Raw genomic sequence first — 23,138 nt, forward strand, 5'->3', positions numbered from 1 at the left:
ATGTAGTTACACTCTCAGCTGGGCCACTGATGTGAGTGAACAGATCATTAACTGTTAGCTGTTAGTTTGGGCAGGTCACGAGAGCTCTCTGAGCTTCTGTTTCCCCACCTGTAACATGGGCATCATAACAGCATGCAGCTCCTGACTTGTGGTGAGGAGAAAAAGAGACACTGAACGTAAAATGCCCAGTCCGTGGGAACCGTGGGTAAGGGGGTCTGTTCTCGTTAAGTCAGGTGTGGGGACCCAGGAGGTTGGAATTTGGGGTGAATGGCTTTGCCTTTGGAGATTAACATTCCCATTATTATCACATAAATCAAACAGACAGTCTTTGAGGGTTTATGGCCCTTCCATCATCCTAGGGGGCAGTGCTTCCTCCAGATGTAGTTCTTAACCCACAGGCCACCTGGAGGGGTTCCCTAGGAGTCATCTATTAACAGGCTCAGGGATGAGGCCAGAAGGGAGGAGGCAGCCATTCCCTGGAGGGGCGGGGGTTGCAAGTCTGGGGCTGCTCTCTGTCCCTGCACCCCACCCCCATACTTTATTTAGCTTTAGTTCAGGGAAGAGGGCACTCAGGCTCTCAGATGTGGCTGTTTCATCTTAGCTGGGTCAGAGGTTAATGGAGATAAGTAGTGTCTTCTTACCAGGAGGCCTCAGGAGAGCCCAGTGTGTTGTTGGGGTTGAGTCAGGATCTTAGAGATTTAACAGACTGATATTCTCCTACCTTGGGAAGAGAGAGTGAGGCCCTGGGAGAGAAAACTGCAGCTGGGCTAGGCTGGAAGGAGGGGAAGGCTAGAGGACCGTGTCAGTCATTGAATGGCTCAGAGTGAGGCAGGACAGATGCCCACAGGGCAGATCAGAATTCTGGGATCTGTATATTTTGCTAAACTAAGTTGGCAGCTTCTACACAGCCCCACTTTGAAATAAAGGCAGGCAGCCTCTCTCCCATGCCGTGGTACCAGGGTAGACTTCTTCGCACAGGCTGCCACTGTGGTAGCTCATGGCCTGGCTACTACTGTGACCCATGGGCCTCTTCCCCAGAACCACAGCCTGATGTCTGATTCTGAGCTCCCTCTGGCCAGGATCTATTCTGAAGCGGGCAGCATGTCTGCAAAGTGCATGGGATTTAAGACCTGGAACTTCTCTTCTGGGTTGAAGCAACTGCAACAAGTCAATCCAGATTACTAAAGAAGGCAAAGTATGTATAGGTTAGGAACGTGTTGAAACACCCAGCAAACCCCTCCTCTTCTGAAAAGTCTTCCTTGGTCACCTCACATAGAAATAATAATGTTTCTATATTCTTAGAGCACTTGGTATCATTTCCTGTCTGTAGCCTTATTGGCTGTCCTGCATGCCAAATTCCCTCTCATCTCTGGCCTAATGTCCTAAAAAAAACCAAAACTGCCTCTTTGTCTCCTTCCTCCCTCATTTCCTCCTTCCTTCTTTCCCTCCCTCTCTCTTTCTTCCAACAACATATAGTAGGCAACTATATGCCAGGTACTTTCTAGGTGCTGGAAACAACTGTGAACAAAACAGGCACAGTCCTTGCTCCAGTGGAGTTGATATTCTAGTAGGCATATTTACTCACCTATTCCTTTCCCTGGACCACACTCTTTGGGAAGCAGGAGCCACCTCATCTCTTCTTGTGTCTCTTGTAACCCTTGTAGCTTGTGCCTTGCTGGGGGTTTAAAATGCTTGTTGAATGAATACATGCTCCTTAGCAGAAGCATATGTAGAGGCCGCCAATTCAGAAGATCCTGGGACAGGAAAGGAATGAAACAGGCTGAGTGTCTGGGATGCACAAGGGAATGGTAGTGACATTGACAAACCAGAGAATGTGGGCTCTGGATGACAGCCACTGCTGTCATTTCAGTTGGATGTGGCCATCTGGGAATGTGAGCCCTGTTTGCCAAAATGTGCTGATTTTGCAAGAGAAGCCAGAAATGAAAATTTTAATGTGAAATCTCATTTTTAAATGTTGGAATTTAGTGCAAAAACCCAAGAAAATATGTCTGTGGGCCAAATGAAGAGCATGGGCTCCCAGAGAGCATTCATGTTGGTAGGTGGGGATTTACCACTTTGGGTGTTTGTGAAGAGTTGGAATACCATGTCCCAGGCCACCACACTAGAAATCTGTGCTAACTCACAGATTACTCCTTCTCCCATCCCCTAGTCTGGCTTCCTCTCATTGCAGAGACAGGCTTGTCGATTGCCTGTCCTTTTAGTTCCTCCTGTATGCACCTGTATTAGTCCATTTTCATGCTGCTGATAAAGACATACCCAAGACTGGGCCATTTACAAAAGAAAGAAGTTTAACTGGACTTACAGTTCCACGTGGCTGGGGAAGCCTCACAATCATGGCAGAAGGCAAGGAGGAGCAAATCACGCCCTACATGGATAGCAGCAGAGAATGAAAGAGCTTGTGCAGGAAAACTCCCTCTTACAATACCTTCAGATTGCGTGAGACTCATTCACTATCACAAGAACAGCACAGGAAAGACCTGCCCCCATGATTCAATTACCTTTCACTGGGTTCCTGCCACAACATGTGGGAATTCAAGGTGAGATTTGGGTGGGGACACAGCCAAACCACATCAGCGCCACTGAACAGTCAGATGTAGCAGTGGGAAAAGGAAATCCCTAGAAAAGTAAAGCAGGGCAGTGATAAGCACTGGGCCTGGCAGTGTTGCACTGTGGCTACTGCATTTATCTGGAAGAGAGACAGCCCTGGGTTTGAATCTTGATACCACCAGCTAATGGATATATTACTTCTTTCACTTCTCTGGCCTTGGTTTCCTTGTCTGTAAAATGATCGTAATATCTGCTTTGCAGGATGGTGATAAGAATTAAATGGTATATGTAGGTTATGAATTATATATAAAAGATTAGGCCGGGTGCGGTTGCTCATGCCTGTAATCCCAGCACTTTGGGAGGCTGAGGCGGGCAGATCACGAGGTTAGGAGATTGAGACCATCCTGGCCAACACGGTGAAACCCCATCTGTATTAAAAGTACAAAAAATTAGCTGGGCATGGTGGCAGGTGCCTGTAGTCCCAGCTATTTGGGAGGCTGAGGCAGGAGAATGGTGTGAACCCAGGAGGGCGAGCTTGCAATGAGCCGAGATTGCGCCACTGCACTCCAGCCTGGGCAATGGTGCAAGACTCTGTCTCAAAAAAAAAAAAAAAAAAAAAAAAAAGATTAAAGATTAAGACATATGTAGTTTCCTTATTTGGTATTCAAGGAAGCTCCAGAGAACTACTTAGCCCCTGAGGATCATGAACTAGACAGAGCTGACGTTGGATTTGTTTTGGGATTTGAGGGATGGTAATGGGGTAGTTGGGATTAACAAGGAATTGAGGGTCTTGGGTGGGGGGCAAAATTGGGAGATAAATTACAGCTCACAATTTGGGCTACTTTCACACCTAGTGATGCCCTGGAATGTTATCAGCATCTTTATTTTCAATCAGTGATCGGAACATTGCTGAAAAAATGGAGGTATAATACAAAAATGATGTTCTTTCTATCTCTTTCAGTTGTGGCCAGCTTACTGTTTGAGACAGGCTGCCTAGCTCATGCAGGATGATAGTTCATGCTGGGGTTTGGTAGTGGTGTGTTCTGGGAAGTTGGGGGTCTCTTTTGCGTATTTCTGGGGTGTATATTGGAACGTGAGGAGACCACAATTTTGTGTAAGTTGTGGAGCAAAGATTCGATGCGTGGAAGACATACTAGATGGGTGATACTTCACCACATCTAGACTTATCCTGGAGTGTGTGTGTGTTTGTGTGTGTGTGTGGTTTTCTAAAGATGCTGGTGAACTGAGATACTTCTGAGAGAGCAAATGTGCTATATGGACTAAGGGAATAGAACCTTGATGTCACAAGTATTTCTCGGAAGCCTGCCACATCATTGCTGTTAGGGTTTAGGGTTTCTGTTTCTCTAAGCTCTGACCTAGAGATAAACCTCTCTGAGCTTGTGATAATGAGGATTTACCTTACTGGCTTCTAACATGGATACAAAATAGGGAAGGTGAAAAGTGGTACTTGTTTCCCAGAGTGAGGGGTAGGTAATTTCTGTCTCAGCACTGAAGACTTGGAGTCAGAGGCAGAAAGTTCTTCTGCGTTCTGTGAATCTCTAGGAAGATTACTTGACCTGCTGTGCGCCAGTTTCCTCATCAGTAAACTGGAGATGCCCCTACCCATTCTACAGGCTCTGGCAAGCATTGCATTAAATGACAGATGGGAAAGTGCTTTCTAGCTGGTCACCACCTAGAAAGGTGGTCACAGGTGGTCACCTGTGTCTTGAGAAGACACAGGCACTTTGTATGTATTATTCAGGTGTGTATTTAAAGCCAAGGCTGATCCCAATAAAGTACAGTAACCTAAAAGATTGATACTTTCACAGACTGAAGAAAAATTTTCCACTTTAATCCCAAGCCCCAGACCTACCCTCTCCCCTGAAAAAGCTTAGAAATGATGTCTCTAGAGCTGGGCGCTGAGAAGGACGGAAGATATGCTCAGCTAAGAGGACCTAAATTCTGATTAGCTGCAAAGAAAATGACCAGCTCTGCAGCTTCTGGGGCACATTTGAGGGGCATCTCTCCAGGAGGACATAGCACCAAGCATCACTTGATTTACTGATCTTCCCGCTTCCACCCCTGCCCGGAGTTCCCATGGCTGCCGTGAACTGGGAAGTGGAAAGGCAGCAATTGGGCTGTGAGAGCCTCCTGGGTCTCCTACTGCTGACTTCCTCCTATAAATCAGCCACAGACAGCTGCATCCACTCGCACCATGGGATAGAAAAATAGACCCTGTTGCTAGACAGCAACACAGGCTCCACAAACACCATGGGGTCAGAGGGCAAGGGGTCTTAAGCCAGGCACTAGCCAAGCAGGCCCAGCAGCCCCGCAGATCCATTTGTTTATTTTCACAGTGGCATTGCCTGTCTGTACTACACAAAGGAGGGAGACTCCCTTGCCCCTCTGCTCTGCATGTGTAGGCCACTTGCTGCTCACCACCGGAAAGTCCCGCTGACCTGCTGGCTAGTTTATTTATTTTAGATGCGTGTAGACTGTCTGCTAGGTCTAAGTTTTGAAGCTGATGGGGAAGTCATCAAGTCTAGTACAGAGTATTTAGCAATTGAATTTTATCTGGTCCATTGAATATCTGATTGAACAAGAAAGGGAAACCTTGTACTTTGCACTGACGTATTCACAACCTCCCCTCCTTCAGCACCTCCCTCCAGGGCCTTCCTTTCAAATCAGCATCTGACCCACCAAGAGAAATAGGCTTATGATGGCTGTGAGTTTGAGCTCTTCTTCTTCCTTTGACTTGAATCAATCTCTTTGCAAATAACTTTTCCAACATTTTATCATGACAATTTCAAAACACACGTTGAAGCGGAACGATTTTTACAGTGAACCTTGTAAACTCATCTAGATTCTACCATTAACATAATACTATACTTGCTTTGTCACATATCTGTCCATCAAGTCATCTTATTTTTGACACATTTCAAAGTAATTGTAGACATATGTATGCTTCCCCTAATTACCTCATCAGGTATACCAGTAATTAGAGTTCAATATTTGTTTGTAGTTTTTTCTTTTGATATAAAACTAACATAAAAAAATGCAAATATTTTTGACATGTTCCCCGAGTTTACAAATGCATACATCTGTGTAACCCAAACCCCTATCAAGAAATAAAACATTGGCATCACCCAGAAAGTTCCCTCACGTCCCTGCCTAGTGAATATCCATCTCTACTTCCTCAGAAGTAGAGATTATTTTCCTCATAGGTTAGGTTTGCCTGTCCTAGAGTTTCATATAAATAGGATCACACATTGTGCTCTCTTTGGGTAAGGTCTCTTTCCCTCAGCCTGATGCTTTTGAGGTTCATCCCTGAAGTTTTGTGTATCAGTAGTTTGTTCCTTCTGAATAGCATTCCACTGTACAGACATTCCACGGTGCATTCATCCATTCTTCCATTTCTGGACCTGTACTGTTTCCAGTTGTTGGCTCTTATAAAAAAAAGTTGCTATGAATATTCTTGTTCAAGTCATGTTGCAGACATACGTTTTCATTTCTTTTGTATAAATGTCTGGATTTGGAATTGCTAACTTACAGAGTATTATAAAATTAAGTCTACACAGACTTTTTTTGTTAGACTTTTTGTTGCAAAATGATCTGAACATTTTACATTTCATCAACAAATGTATGGGAGTTCTGGTTGTTCCATATCTTTATCAACATTTGGTGTAGTCAGTCTTTTTAGTTTTAGCTATTCTGGGTGGATGTATAGTGGTATCTCCTTAGGGCTTTAATAAAGCTTTAACTTTGATAATTGCTTATATATGTTTTCTTTTGTCTTAAATAATATAATAATAACATATAATATTTCTGACTTGGCTTCAGGCTTTAATTTTCATTTTATAGCAGTAGGTTGGAGACTATGGATACTTACGTTAAGTGTTCCTGAGGCTGAGTTAAATATATATTTTTTGAAATTATTATGATCACTGTCAATTATTACTAGGCTAGTATGGGAATTTCTGTTATAACACTTTTCTGGGGGGAGTATATTTTAGGAAGTGAGTGAAGGATGTGTTTTCAGGAATAGAGTTTGATAAAAATAGAATCTTGGGGATGTAGTCTTTGAATGAATGAAGCCAGCAAGCATATCAACTTTTAGGATTGCTGGCATAGCGCGTTTTGCAGCAGCACTTGGAATACCATTGACTTAGCTCTTGGAGATTTCTTTCTATTCTGAAATAGTCATAATAGGACTTTAATCCTACTTGCAGGGCTCCTCGGCTTCCCTAGTCCATCCTGATTTCTCTCCTTTCTTGCTGTTATGTGGGCTGCCTCTTAAATAGAACCTTTTCTACCTCTGTATGCACTGCCTCTGCTCAAATCCCAGTCTTTTGGCTTCAAGTCTCATATCTATGTAAATTTATCGCTGCAGCTTTGCCCTTTCTTCTGAAAGGAGAAATACCTCATCACCTCATCCGAGTGATCTTCTAAAAGCACAAGTCTGTTTATGATTGTTTTATAATCCCCCTCACCGATAAGAGAAAGCTCATAGTAGCCAACGACATTTTTGGATTCCACTCCGAGCCCAGTTCTGTCCTAACCACTGTTTAAATATTGTCTCATTTAATTTCCGCAGCAATATCTATGAGGTAGGTTGTAGCTTTAGACTCGTGTTTAAATGAGGAAACTGAGCCTCAGAGAGGTTTAATTCACCTACGGTCACATAACTGGTAAATTGTGAAATCAGTATTCAAACCTAGGAAGTCTGACAGCAGTATCCACACTTTTAGGTTGTATATTGTTCCTTAGTAACATACCTCCATCCTGTTTTCCCAACTTCAATCCCGACACTTTCTATCTCCCCCTTACCTCACTCTGGGCTTTAGTCACAGATTTACTGTAACTTGAAACAAGCCAGGCTCTTTCCTACCTTCTTGGCTTGACAAATGCTGCTGCATCTGTCGGAACACTTGGTCTACTCTCCACCTTTCCCATCATTTGGACTCATCCCTCCAGAAAGAGTCCAAGCCTCACTGCTCCTGGGGAGGCATCTAAGTCAAATGCTGTTCCTTGCTTCTTCGGTTTTTCTACAGCATGTGTTGTTCTGGTGTTTTGGCCTGCAAGTTACATGAGGCGGGACCTTGTTTTATTCATTTTGTATTCTAGAAGTTAGCCAGCGCCTAGAAAATCATAGTTACTCCATCTGTTAGGTAGGGTTCCCTGGGAACCAGACATTGAGAAGTGTTTGGGAACAGTACCCGGGAGGAAGTGAGGTTAGAACTACACGGAGGGACAAGTGGAGCTGAAGTACAGTCACCCCAGGAGCCTCTGCAGATCCATGAGGAGCTCTGGAGGTGGGAGGGACTGTCCTTTGGACTTGTTCCTCATTGAGGCGAGGTGTCAGGCCTTTATGGTCCAGCACCTACCAGTCATTAGATGTGGGATGCTCCAGGGGAGGGCCATAATCTTACGTGGCACGAGAGCAATTCTGGGAGAAGAATTCAGCTTTGAGCCTGCAGCACGCAAAGCCCTTTGGACAGCTCAGGAGTGAGTGCCTCGGTTCTGAAGGGGAACTGGGTAGCACACCACTGCATGTACTACCCTCAGCAGATATGGATTGAAGGAATGAATCCAGGAAGGGAGCCTGTCTGAAGCAATTGCATTAAATATAGTGTTTAGTGTTTGCTGCATATATATGGTGGTCTTTAAAAATATAGAGGAAAGGCCCAGCGTGGTGGCTCACGCCTGTAATCCCAGCACTTTGGCAGGCCAAGGTGGGCAGATCACAAGATCAGGAGATCGAGACCATCCTGGCTAACACGCTGAAACCCCATCTCTACTAAAAATAAAAAAAAAATTAGCCGGGCGTGGTGGCAGACACCTGTAGTCCCAGCTACTTGGGAGGCTGAGGCAGGAGAATGGTGTGAACCCGGGAGGCGGAGCTTGCAGTGAGCCGAGATCACGCCACTGCACTCCAGTCTGGGCGGCGACAGAGTGAGACTCCATCTCAAAAAAACAAATATATATATATGAAAAATTTTTAGAGAACTCAGAAATGGATTATTAGTAGAGCATTAACTGACCACATCTGTGTTCAGAAAATAGCTATTTGTTTGATCTTACCAGAATAGAAAAGTTCCTCATATAACTGAACGTTGCATATAAATACATTTGACATTCTTGGAGGAGGGAGGTGTATGTCTCTAAACTAAAAAAGGCTTTCGTTTTGATTTGTAGTTTGATAAGCATGCTATGTGAAAATGAGTGTATGCTAAGCATGTTTAATAGTCATTGCTAGATCCTGAGACCATGAATGTAATGTTAGTGCATCCCTTTTCTTTTCTAACTGAGGTCACTTAGGATTAAATGGGCCTGTTCCAGCTTTGTCTGCAGACTTCCTTTGCCAAGTAGATCCAGTGCCATAAGGCCCCAGTGTGCTAGTTAGGTTCAGCTTTACGCCATAGAGTTTGTAAGGCAGCCGTGTCCCCCTCCCTATTTCTGTTGTTTTGTTGATTTAATCCTAGGATGTGGTTTGGTTGGTTTATAGCTTTTTAAAGGTATATTGAATTTGCCTCCTGGTTCATCTCTCCCAGAAGGAGGCAGAAGTAGCCTTTTGGGTTAAGACTCTGGCCCCGGAAGCCAAGGAACCTTTGACCCCTAGTCGCCCTGCGGAATCTGAGCTACCTCTAGAGAGACTCACAATGACTGAGCCGGTTAATGGACTTTGTGGAGTACTTCAAATTGTGGTCATTTAGGGCATTATTATGGAATTGTTTATCGGTCTGTATAAACACACACACCACTTATCACTATAATGTAACAATTGCTTTCCAGGCTGCCAGCTGGAGGTAATATCGGTTCTCCAAAATAGTCACAAAATAGTCTTTTTCAGGCGGCTGTCTTTACAAAGAACTGCAGAAACCTCAGCCTTCTTTAAATGATTCCTTTGGGTTCAAGGCAGGGGAAGTTTGGGAGAGCGGTGCTGGTGTCTTGCAAACTGATGTCTTTCTTCACATTTTACATAGTGACCTGACCATTGAAGATGCCATTGATAGAACATCCACCCACGATAGCACAATGGGTGTTCTTATTTGTCTTTTTCATCTTGGGGGAGGGGAGTTCTTAATATTTCATACCAATGGCCTCATTCTTTTTTTGTTTAGTCAACAAACACTTAAGTTGAGTGCTTACGATGTGCTGAGTACTGTTTTATGTACCATGGGTATAGCTATTAAAAAAACAGATCCAAGTCCCTGCTCATGGTGTTTGTAAGCTAGTGAGAGGAAAGAGATGTTCTATGAACAAATCAGTACAAATTCGATGCTGATATGTGCTACAACAGAGAGTAAAGCAAGAAAAGGGATACAGTGCAATGGTGGGGGTGGGTGCTCTTTGATATAGATAAAGTGATATTTAGGTAGTGGTCTCAAGGAGGTGAGGGAATGAGCCAGGAGGATATTTGAAGAAAGAACATTGCAGGCCAGGGAAGGACTTTGGATTTTACTCTGAGACAGGAAGCACCAAAAGGCTCTGAGCAGATAAATGACATGCTCTGACTTTTTTTATTTTTTTGAGACACAGTCTTACTCTGTCACCCAGGCTGGAGTACAGTGGTGCGATCTCAGCTCACTGTAGCTTCTGCCTCCCGGATTCAAGCGAGTCTCCTGCCTTAACCTCCCGAGTAACTGGAATTACACGTGCATGCCACCGTGCCTGGCTAATTTTTGTATTTTGGTAGAGACAGGGTTTCACCATGTTGGCCAGACTGGTCTTGGACCTCTGACCTCAAGTGATCTGCCCCCCTTGGCCTCCTAAAGTGCTGGGATTAGGAGCCACTGCACTCGGAATTATAATTGAACAACGTCACTCTGCTGTGTGCATAGACTGTAGGGAGTGGGGCAAGTATAGAAGGGAGACCAGTTAGGAGGCCAGTGCAGTTGTCAAGGGGAAGGAGGATGATAGCTCGTAATAGGATGCTAATGGGGGATGTGCTAAGAAGTGGTCAAATTCTGAACCTATTTAGAAGAAAGTTAATGGAATTTGGTGATGGGTTAAATGCGAATGTGAGAGAAAGTGAGGACGACTCCAAGGATTTTGGCTTTAGCAACTGGTTAAATGGAAAAGCCATTTAGTGACACGGGGACAAATGAAGGAAGATCAGATTTGAGTGGAAAAATAAGAGTTCTATTTTGACATATAAGGTGTTGAGTAAGTGGTTGAAAATATGAACTTGGCATTAAGATGTTGGGATTGCAGATATAAATTTGGGAGTGTTCAGCATACAGATAATATTTCAAGCCAGATTACTAAATGCAATCACCTAGAGAGTGAGTGTAGATAGAGAAGATATGAGTTCCAAGGATGAGGTCTGAAGCTCTCCAATATTGAGAGGCCAGAAGAGACTGAAAGAGTGTCCACTGTGGTCTTCTTGGAAATAAGAAAGTGTTTTAAGAAAAAAAAGGGTCAATTAGGTCAAATGTTTCTGATAAGTTTGGTTAGATGAAGCCTTAGAAATGAGCATTGGTTTTGGCAATAGAAATTCATTGGAGACCTCGTCATAAGCAATCTAGGTGGTGTGTGGGATTGAAAGCCAAATTGGAGTGAGTTCAAGAAATAATTGAAGGGAGTAGAAATAACAAACACGTGCAAGTCTTTGTGGTAGTTTTGTTGTAAAAAGGAAGCGAGAGATATAGCTAGAAGGGAATGTGGGGTCAATGGAAGCTTTTAAAGGAAAAGATGTGGGATACAACTGAGTGTTTGTATGGTAGTGGAAATGATCAGGTAGAGCAGAAATAATGGATGAAGTAGGAGGAAGATGATATAACTGTAGAAGCTATGTCCTTTGAGTAGAGGAGAGGGAGCAGGATTCTGTGCGTAAGTGGAAGGTTTGGCATTTTCCAGGACGTGGGTAGCTTATTGCAGCAAGAGAGAAGGCAGTCCGTGGGCACAGACACAGATAAGGAGTTTCACCAAGTGGTGGGAGTGGGTGCAAGTCCTCTTTTGATTGCTTCTATTATCTTGATGAACTGAGAAACAAAGTCAGAGGCTAAGAATGAGGATGGGGAGTGCTGGAGATGTGAAAAGAGGTGAAAAGGAATGAAATAGTTGTTTAGAAAAGTGGCAGAATAAATCAACAATGGAAATGGAGCATGATGCATAGCCAACATCTCACTTGAGAACTTGTGAAGAGACCTGTCCCTGAGGTTGTGCCTGTTTCCCCAGCCGTGTGCAGTTACTTGGGTCGACATGTAGAGGAGGGGAGACGTTGCGGTTTTGTTAGGCGATGGCAGAGTGAGTGAGTAACTGACTGCCTGTGGACTCTAAATGGAAGATAAATGGGAAGATATATCACACTACTGGAAGTTGTCTACATTATGCCAGAGAGCACACCCCCTTGAAATCTCTGAAATTTGTCCAAAGTGAATGGGACAGAAATATAATTCTCATGTCATCCAAAAACAATCCCCTGTGCCACTGGATATCACACTCCTGCCATGGGCATGTGCCCCAACCTTCGATCCCATCTGTATGAGCCCAGAGAGGGTGTGATTGTGGGATAGTCCTTATTCCCCAGTGGCTGAAGGGATGTCTTACCACCATCCTCATGCTTCCCCTAGCTTCCAGTCATTGTCTTTTCCCAGCGCAGTGAAGACTTTGGTTCCTCAAGTAACAGGAGCTCTTTGGTGGTGCCTGCAACATTCCTTCCTCCCCATACACAGAGTCTGAATGCCAAGACTTCTGTCATCACATTGTCCCATTAATTTGTTTCCTCAGTGTGTGTAGATCCTATCATTTCCAGGAAATTTGAAGAATAAATAAAGTGAATATTTATTTATATTGTTGCAGTAGAGGTCCACTCTTGCATTTGTTTAGTAACAGACTTAGGAATGACCAAAAAACTCTTCTTTTCATTTGAAAGCCTTTTGAAAATGTTTGTCCCAAATGAGATTTTATGTTTAAAGCAGCATGATATCCCTGTTCTATGAACTGAGCGTCAGGGATCCATCACTTGAAAATGATTCTTCTGTCATTCTGAGGTTTAACACATATTTTTCTCCCAAATTAACTGGAGTTTTCCATTAAACAATGATGATCTTACAAAAATTTTCTTTCTCATTTACAACGTCTTGACACACAGCATCCAATAGGCAGTAATGTAAAATTGAAATCACAGAAGCAAGCCTTCCGTTATTGTCTGGGGGTTAAAAATCCAAAATAATGAAAAGCGCCATCCATATTTTTCCAATTGTCCTTCAATGTTTTTCTTACTGTGTGCCCCAGGCAGCTAAACTTTTGTACACATGATTTCTTGTATGGCTTGGAATTATACATTTTCTTACCATGTCAGATGTTTCTTGTGTTTTTGCTACGCAAACGTTCTTTTCTGAAACCCATCCCTCTTCCAAGAGTTAGAAATGGGGCCAAGCTGGCTGCAGAGTGGAGACCAGCACTGCTATATCAATCGCTGCAGCTTGACTCACATAAGCCAGACCCTGCCTTCCATCCCCCACGGCTAATCCTCCACAGAGAGCTCTCTTTAGAATTACCGTGACTTCTGTGACTTGACTTGGTTGAGGGCTGAGATAGAGGCCACTGCCAGAGCCTCTGCTGACGTCAGAGGAGCAATGGGAAAAGGAAGAGAGGGAGTGAAGGATGATCTCGAAATGGCCATGTCCCAGGCAGTGGGAAAAGAAGACAACCCAGAAGTGCTGCCTTTAGCTCCAGGAGCCTGGACCTCTCTGCCTTGTAGGGCGTGGCAGCTCAGCTCTTGGCCAAGTTTCAGAACTAGGATAACAAGATTTACAGAGGCCAGAGGAAAAGGGCTGCCCCAGAGCAAAGATGCTCTTGAATTCTTTCTTCCCACACTTATTATTCACTGCAAATTCACCTCCTGAGCAGTCGATGTTGAAAGGGAATTATGAGAAGACAATAGTCCATTTAACAAAGCAGATGTTTCCAGCTCCTGTTTTCACCTCCTTCACATCCTGTCATCACTCCTGTAAGTGCAGAGTTTTCACAGATTGGAAAGGAATTGTCTGGGAGAAAGGCCTATCCCTGTATGTATCGAGCACTAGTAGGGGGAGGCTTAACATGCGAGTGTGGGTAAGGATGAGGAGTGCCGACAGGAAGGGCATGCAGGGGACAGTGCAGCACCTATACCAATCTCATCAATGGTTTTCCATTGTACTTAATGCACAGCCTAAACTTTCTACCATAGCTGCATTCCTAGGCTTGCCCAGCTCTTTCCTGCTTGAGGTCCTTACAAATGCTCTTTCTAGCAAGAGCCCTCCCATGATTTCCATAGCATCTGCAGTACTAGCTAACATCCATCATGTGCTTACTAAGCACTAACCACTATGCTAAATACTATATACCACTGCAGTGATGCCATTTAATTCTCACAGCTGCAAAGTAGAACTTATTACCCCCAGTTTACTGATGAAGAAACAAAGGCACAGAAAGGTTAAGGAAATTGTCAAAGTTTCACAGCTAATGAGTGGCTGAATCAGGGTTTGATTCTAGGTCTGTCTGACTTCAGACCTAGACCTTCTGTTTTATTTTACCTTTTTAAAAAACCCATTTAATCCTGTTTTATTCCACTAGATCTAAGTTCCGTGACAGCAGGTGCTATGTCTCTTTTATATAATACCTTCCCCCTGGTAACTAGTAGAGTACTGACATATAGTGCATATTTATTAAAATAATGAATAAAAAATGAATTAAAGAGCAGTTAAAGGTCCCAGATGCTTCACTGTGGACATGCTGATGTTTCGTTATAGTTCTTATTCTCAGGGAGCATTATCCTCAGCCCCTGACATTCCTCCATTTTCAAGTTTTTGAGTAGTAATTTGGAAGATAGATTTGGGAAAAGATCCTGAGATCTGTACCTACTTATCCAACTATCAACTCGACATGACCACTTTCATGCCTAATAGGTTTCGCAGTTTTAATGTCTTACCTCTTCCTTTCTCATTCTTCACATTAGTCAATGGCCGTGCCTCCCACCCACTTGCCAAATTGCAGAACCCTGAGAGCCAATACTCAGTGCCTTCCTTTCCTTTATTCCTCACTTGCAATCCAATTGCATGTCCTGATGTTCATCCTTCGACTGTGCGTATCTCCCACCACTATCCTAGTCCAAGACAACATCTTTTCTTATCTGGACCATTACAATAGCCTCCTTATCTAGAGGATCCCTGGTTTGGAGCATGGTTTCCGGATCTTTATGGATTCTCAGTGAATCCACAAAGATCCTCATGAATTCCTATGAGCGTAAAAACAGATGTTTTGTCAGGAAAGCATCACCAGTCAGGGCCATGCACAGCACAGGAGATAGGGTTGGTTCATTTGAGCATAATATTGGGCAATGTAGGCTGGATAAAGTGGTTGGCAGGATTTGGTGATTAGAGCATCCCTCTACTTGGCAAAGGGAGGTCATGGCTGAGCTCCAGGCTCTGAGATAGTTGTGGGTGTGGCATCTCTTCCCTTCCCACTGTCTCTGTGCATCTCCTCTCTGCTGGGGTCTCTTTGGAGATCTGGAGGCCCCTGAGCTGGCTGCAGAGTCTTTCCTACTTCTCTCCTCTCTTTCTTCCTGTTCTTATCTCAGCCCACTTGCATCTTTCCCAAGGCACATGGGTAGACAAAGCCTCAAGAAGGGCTCCTAACAGAGTTGGGAGGCACCTGGGAATATCCTCATTAGCTTTTCTCAAATACCCAGATACTGTGAAGCTATACTGATTGCTCTAAAATCTCCTAGACCGCCTTGAGAATTCAGAGGCTTGGGTAGATACGTAGGTCGGTGGGGAAGTCTGAACTGATCTGCTTATCCTCCTTCTTTCCTGGCATGGCTCATGCTTGAGACTGGAGACTTTAGTCTTATGAAGAGTAAAGAACTTTCTGGAAGGGAGCTCAGTGGTTTATCTATTCCTCAACAAACAATTCTGCCCCTTATGCAAATACCGCACCCCCCTTCCACCCCCCACCCTCCACAACACTGACACTTCTGGAACCGTGGTAAAGCCTGAACCGGAGAGGAGTAAAAATCTGTATTTTCAATACAATGTAGACAGTAAAGACCAAAGAGCAAGAGATGGAGGCCAAGGGAAGAAGAGTTCATAAGCAGAAAATAAGATTCAGAGGAAATGAGGATGCTTGTGGGAGAACGAGCGTAAGGCAAACCTTGCATGTTTAGTGATTTTTTAAAATGGTTGTATAGGAAGAGAGGATTATTTCTTTCACATTGATTGGAGTGTAAGTTTCTTGAAGATGAGGGTCATGTTTTGGTCATTTTGTGTCCTTCCCACCACCCCAGGGCCTTGTATAAGCTTATCAAACAGTAGCTGCATTTATACAGAGCCTGAAAATAATTGACACAGGCTCCATGTGAAACATTCTAGGCACATCTCCATCCTAGCTCACCATCTGGGCTTCTGGGAGGATGGGAAATCATTTGTGTCAGAGTAGCTCCAAGATTGTTCAGAACTGGCATACAGAGGATTATCAGAGAGAGAAATTTTGCAGTCTCTTGGGGGTGTCTTTGAAGAAGGTGTTTATAACACATTTTGCTGACTGCTTCCATAAATCCCAAGAGCACTGATAATTTTTCATCAGAAAACAAGAAGTGAAAATGAAGCAATTTGGCTGTGAGAACATCCTTGAATTTCTACTGGTCGCTTCTAATTGTAACTTGGCTATAACTACATTTTTATCCTTTGCATTAGAGTATGAAGAAAAACACATCCTTAAGCTTTAGAACAGAGCAATGTCTAAAAACATCCTCAAGTTCAGAGGGCAAGGAGAATTCTCTGAAACAATCTTGGCCAGGACTCTCGAGAACACAGGGAGGAAACTTTTCATTCCCTAAGAACCATGGCCTTTGTAGTGCAAATACTGGTTTTGTGGAGGCATTTGGCCTGTCATTCATTAGAAACTTGTGGTCTTTAAGTGTGGGGCCCCAGTGTTCAGATTCAAGGGCTTGAAGTTTGGGATGAGGCCGGCTTTCAAACATTGTATTTTTTTTCTATTCTCTAATAACTTAAAACAAAAACAAAAACTTTGAAATCATGAGACCAATAAGAGCAAGGAATTGAAATAATAACAGCTAACATTTATCGAGTGCTTTCTAGGTGCTAAGAGCTATTTTATGTGCATTAAATCATTTAATCTTAACAACAACCCTATGCTAAGAGACGAGAAAATCTAGACCAGAAAAGTGAAATAAGCCACCCAAGGTCACACAGCATAGCCACATTAGTCTGATGCCAAAGGTGAGCTCCTACCCAAGTGATACCACTTAGAGTTTGTGCTTAACTAAGTAAAAAGGTGAAATAACTAGGACCAGAGGCTCCACATAGTGTGCTGAGCTCTAATACCTAGCCTCTGACAAAGAACCCAGTAAGAAAAAGTAAAAAAGACTGAAACAGAAAAGTCCATCCTGTGTTTTCTGCAAGTCCACGGCCAGGCTGATGGAGCCAGTTTTGAGGCAGCTTAAGATTTTCCCTTTCCATGGCCAGATCTGTTTTAAATTGAATCTTCCAGCTGGTCCCGATTTGCAGATTGGTGCTCAGCTTTCTAAACAAGCCTTTCATCGGCATCTCAGAATTCCATTCCAGCTAATATATGTTTGGTTGTACCACAATTCGGATGGTTGGGGTATATGTTCCCCCAACTCTTTTTTTTTTCCTTAAAAGTGGAGCATAACAGTTCATTCTTATTGTTGCATTTTGTAATAATTTCACATGCAATTTTCTCCTTCAGATCATTGCTCCCTACAAAAGAGGTAATGGGTAGATTATTGTATTATATTTATAATTGAAAACAGCTGACTTCATGGATTTTTACTTTTTTTTGTTTTTTACCTAGTTTTCCAGCTGTGTCTGACTTTGGCTTGTCATGTGAGGCGGGGGGAGATGGTTTAGTGGAGAAGGGGGTGGTGTCAAATCATTGCTTGTGTAGCCAACATCAATAGTAAACTAGCTCCAGAGAGGAAAGGGCAGGATTCTTTTAGCAAAAAACTCTATGAGCCAAGGAGGGTTTCTGGAGAGCAGCTTATAAATATAAAAAGGGGAGAGAGAAAAGGTGTAAGTGAGTGAATGTGTGGGTTAAGATGCCAATGCCACCATTTTGTTGAGTGCTTATTATATGCCAGACACCGTGCTAAGTACCTTATATGAGTTATTTCGTTTAATCCTCACAACGACCCCATTTTTCAGACAAGACAACTGAAACCAAGGAGCCACGATGTAAGCATGAGACTTTCTGAGGTCAGAGCCCAGGCTGTAACCTCTCATTCCACTCTTCCTCCCACTGGGCTTTCTTCAGGTGTGATATGCTAGTTGGAGAGCCATTCAAAGGCCCCTTTAGAGGACACCTCAGCCTTGTTCCACCTCTGTGGTTTCCTGGAATTCCCAGTGGGAAGGCAAATGCCATTTGTAATGAAGACCCCTCCTGTAGTCTGTTCAGAGCTCTTACTGTCGACTCTGTATTCTTCCTGTCCCCATCACATTTTTTTTTTTTTTTCAATTTTGACTTTAGGTTCAGGAGGTACATGTTTACATTGGTTTACATGGGTTAATTATGTGTCGCTGGGGTTTGGGGTGTGAATGATCCCTGTCCCAGGTAGTGAGCAAAGCACCTGCTAGGTAGTTTTTCAACTCTCATCCTCCTCCCACCCTCCACCCTCAGTTAGGCCCCAGTGTCTTTTGTTTCCATCTTTATGTCCATGAGTATCCAATGTTTAGCTCCCACTTTTAAGTGAAAACATGTGGTATTTGGTTTCCTGTTCATGCATTAATTTGCTTGGGATAATGGCCTCCAGCTGTATCCATGTTGCTGCAAAGAACATGATTTTGTTCTTTTTTTATGGCTAAGTAGTATTCCATGGTGTATATGTACCATATTTTCTTTACCTGGTCCACCACTGATGCGTTATCTCTATTAGGCTTTCCTTGAACTTCCTGGAGAATTGAAAAGAGCAGGGATGGACTGGGCGCGGTGGCTCACGCCTGTAATCCCAGCATTTTGGGAGGCCGAGGCGGGCGGATCACGCGGTCAGGAGAGTGAGACCGTCCTGGCTAACATGGTGAAACCCCGTCTCTACTAAAAATGCAAATAATTAGCCGGGCGTGGTTGCAGGCTCCTGTAGTCCCAGCTACTCGGGAGGCTGAGGCAGGAGAATGGCGTGAGCCCGGGAGGTGGAGCTTGCAGTGAGCCGAGATTGCGCCACTGCACTCCAGCCTGGATGACAGAGCGAGACTCCGTCTCAAAAAAAAAAAAAAAAAAAAAAAAAAAGAGCAGGGGTTCCCTTTTATAGAGTTATTCTACCTGAGAAATATTTGCAGTAGTTTAATATGTGGGACATTAATGGCCTCATCTGTGCATTGTTCTTTTTGCTGGAAATTCTTAGTGCAGTGAGTCCCTGGAGGCCACCTCTTGGTCCAGCTGCTTGCCCATAAAGTAAATTTCCTGTGAATTATTCAGGATTGAAGCCATACAGATCTCTAACTTCATTACCCATCTTTTCTCAGATACATTCTCTACATATCAGTGAGTAGATGAAGAAAGATGTCCCAGAATTTTATGTTGACTTACAAGAAAAAAGGCGCATTTTTTTCTTCTTGGTCCTATGTCAGTGATTCCCAGGGCAGGCTGGCTGGCCAAATGCATGGCCCCTGTGACCTGCTGTTTCCATCTGTGCCTCCACTGTCTTGGTTGTTGAGTTTGCCCTTGACAAAGAATGTTAAGGCATCTTATGTAAATTAGATGGGGAACTTAAAACTCGAGACAAAGTATGTGCAATTCTCAAGTTTTTCTCTACTTTTGCTTTGTGTTGTGGCAGTGACATTGAAAATTGATGAGATTATTCTTGCCCAAAATCTACCTATAATTTTGTATAATTATTCCAAATTCTGTGCCACAGAACTGAATTTTTGAGGTAAATGTGTAGGACTTAATGACTCGCAGTCTGGATTTCCTATAGAAGAAAACCCTGTATGATTTTGATACTCTTTTTGCTCTTTCATCATAGATTTGGTCACAGGTTTGCCATATTTTATTTAGTGAGATACTTTCAGTCCCTTCAAAAAATGTTTATGTCTGCTTTTTTCTTTCTAGAAAGAGAAATAAAACATCTTAATTTTTTTCTTAGTGCACAAACTATTATCTAAAATAAATAAACACTGAGTATGATGACGTTCATCCGTGGGTTTTTCTACTGGTGTGATTTTTCTTCTCTGTCTTCAGCTTCAGGCTCCTCTCCCTAAGGAAAACTATTCACTTTCTCCTGGGTAGTAAGTATGTTTTGTATTTGGGTGGCTCAGTGTTGTTTAGGCTACAGGCTTGAGGTATAAAGGGCAAGACTTTTCCCCTTAGGCAGGGATAACTTTAGTATATAAAATGTTCTCACCAACGTGAAGGGAAGAATTTTATTCATCTGAAATTTTTCATGAAATTTATTTATGAAAAGCCATCAGAGGAATTCCCAGAAGGCTACATGCCTCCTTCTCATAGGACTGAGAAAGGATGGGGTAACATGGGGTTACAGAGTGAGTTCTCCAACCAGGTGGCCAGAGCTTGGGTAAGTCCTGATGGTCGCACCTGGCTGGGAAGCCAGGAAAGGTGCTCACAGACAAGTGGAGAAATGAATAGAATTGTGGTGAGGCACCCTCCAAAATGAGAGACAGTAGGAGAAATTTTAGCAATTTTACTGTGTGCAGAATTTCAGAACTAAGTACTGGAGCCTAAAGATAATTTCTGGGAAGTTTTCTGTTTGATATCCTGTATAAAACCCCTAGATGGCCTAGTTAAAAACCTACAGAAAAGATCTACAATATGGTCCAAAGTTTACGAAGCCAGATTTATGTTTCTTTTGACTGTGACTCACAGCTAAGACTGAGCCACATGGAGCCTTAGGGATTATTTAGGTTAGATTACATATTAACAAAATATCAGCATATCCTGTAGTAAGATATCCACGCAGTAATGTCAACTAATCACAGAAGCATAGCATTTAAAGGGAGTTTTGAGCAGGATTGAAAGAAATATGAATAACTAGGTATAAGTAGGAATTTTCATAAAGGGACGATTTACAGAGCTGTGGCAGGGTTAAAAGGACCAACAAGGAATGTTGAAGCACTCAGGGACCAGCAACGTTGAGAAACTGTTTCCTAGAACTGAAGAGTGGAGGGGAAGGAAGAGTGTTGTTACTAAGGCCCATTAAAAATTGGGGCTATAGAAGGGGAGCTGACTGCAACTGCATCAGGAGCTACAGTCAGAGAGGGATGGTGCCACTGCCAGATTGTGAACCATGAAGCTGAGTAGGGAGCGAGCAGCAGAGAAATACCCTCATCTCTCCTGCTGTTGCCTTCCATTGGCTGAACCGTCCGGGGCATCTGAGCCTGAAGAAATTAGAGAATACTGCCGGGCGCTCACGCCTGTAATCCCAGCACTTTGGGAGGCCAAGGAGGGTGGATCACCTGAAGTCAGGAGTTCGAGACCAGCCTGACCAACATGGTGAAACCCTGTCTCTACTAAAAATACAAAATTAGCCAGGCATGGTGGCGCATACCTGTAATCCCAGCTACTTGAGAGGCTGAGGCAAAAGAATTGCTTAAACCTGGGAGGCGGAGATTGCAGCGAGCTGAGATCTCACCACTGCACTCCAGCCTGGGCAACAAGGGTGAAACTCCATCTCAAAAAACAAAACAAAACAAACAAACAAACAAACAAAAACCAAACAAAAAACCCAAGCACAAAAAAACTTAGAGAATGCTATCTGTAAGCATCAGTTCCCTGAGGACCTAGGCTGCCATGGAGGAACAGAGAATGGATGTGGGGTGGTGCACAAATGGAGAAGAACGCACACCCTGAGTCTCACTCTAGTGAATTCTGACCTTTCTTTAAGAAAAACTACCCAATTTTGGAATCTTTCTTGACATGTCCAGGCTGTCTAGAGCTCTAGGACCTTTATAACTCTTAGCCACAGCAGGCTTTACATTCCCTAGAGTTTTTCTTCTGCCAAAACAGAAGAACAGAACTATGGCATATAGTTTTCAATCCATCTTCTGCCTTAGCACAGGTGAATGACAGAAAACAGTGACATTGCATATCCCTAATGCCAGTGCACAATGGGGCACAATTCTCACTGGGCATAGGGAACACATTGCCTTTAGGAAGGTATAGGAGAACCTCAGGGTGGTGGTAGTGTACATTTGAAAAAGCCCCGCCTTTCCAACTTGGACGCGGCAGAATGGTTCCCGCAAAGAAGGGTGGCGAGAAGAAAAAGGGCCGTTGCCATCAACGAAGTGATAACCCGAGAATACACCATCAACATTCACAAGCGCATCCATGGAGTGGGCTTCAAGAAACGTGCACCTTGGGCACTCAAAGAGATTCGGAAATTTGCCATGAAGGAGATGGGAACTCCAGATGTGCGCATTGACACCAGGCTCAACAAAGCTGTCTGGGCCAAAGGAATAAGGAATGTCCCATACCGAATCCATGTGAGGCTGTCCAGAAAACGTAATGAGGATGAAGATTCACCAAATAAGCTATATACTTTGGTTACCTATGTAACTGTTACCACTTTCAAAAATCTACAGACAGTCAATGTGGATGAGAACTAATCCCTGATCGTCAGATACATCAAATAAAGTTATAAAATTGCCAAAAAAAAGTAAAAGCTCCTACAAATGATTCTCATAAACTTCTGTGCTTCTCTGAGAATGACTGTGCTAAAAGCTTTAACCAGGATCTCTTGATGACAGGATCTTTCTCTTTCTGAAACGAAGGGTAGAGTTTCTCTTTCTGAAAGGGAGGGTAGAGTTTTCATCAAAACATTCAAGCTTCTACACGTGGCAGTAGTGAAAATGCTTGGGAATTCAAATTTGTATCTCGTTTTAACTGTGTAATCTTGGGCAAGACAGTTAATGTCTCTGAGCCTCAGTATCTTAATCTATAAAGAAGGCATAATTATACCTACCTCCAAGGGTTGCTAAGAATAAGTCAGCTAAAAGTGCTTTGTAGGTGGAAAAATTCTAGATAATTGTTATTTATATTATTGTTATCTTGATGTCTTTTCACATATGGGAAAAGCTGGCTTTTTATTCCCTGCAGTCAGCTTAAAACTGAAAGACATAAAATCATTTATAGAATAACTCTAGTCTGAATCCTTTGCATCGATCCATTACCAATCAGAAGGTGGCGTATTTTGAAGTCCTGAGCTTATGTAGATATGGGTTTTGAGTTAATGTATGACTCCTTTTAAAATTACAGACATTTCTAGCTTCCTTTGAGTTTTACAAACTAACAGTTCAGGCACAGACACTTTTCTCATTTTTTATTTCAAACTTCAAAATATATTTATGATAATAAACTAAAAGCAAAATTGTCAGGTTGCCAAGTAATGAGATTATAGGTGAATCCACACTCCCAGTTTGCCTTAATATTGTTAAATTACTTCTATAACTAACAAGGGAAACATTCATTTAAACCAAACATAGTAAGTTTTTGTAATTTATTTCCCTTTGTAAAAGCTGTATAGATATATATTTATTGTAACAAACTTAAAAAATTAAGAAACATTGTACCTGTGGACTTATTCTTCAAAAACAACA

General features: G+C 43.0%; 1 pseudogene; it reads left to right on the forward strand.

Annotated features, from left to right (window-relative positions):
• The first annotated feature begins 21,757 nt into the window (after window positions 1-21,757).
• Window positions 21,758-22,181, forward strand: LOC452939 (large ribosomal subunit protein eL31-like; annotated as a pseudogene).
• Window positions 22,182-23,138: the final 957 nt, after the last annotated feature.

Source organism: Pan troglodytes, chromosome 15 (genome assembly GCF_028858775.2).
Source record: "Pan troglodytes isolate AG18354 chromosome 15, NHGRI_mPanTro3-v2.0_pri, whole genome shotgun sequence".
NCBI classification, from domain to species: Eukaryota; Metazoa; Chordata; class Mammalia; order Primates; family Hominidae; genus Pan; species Pan troglodytes.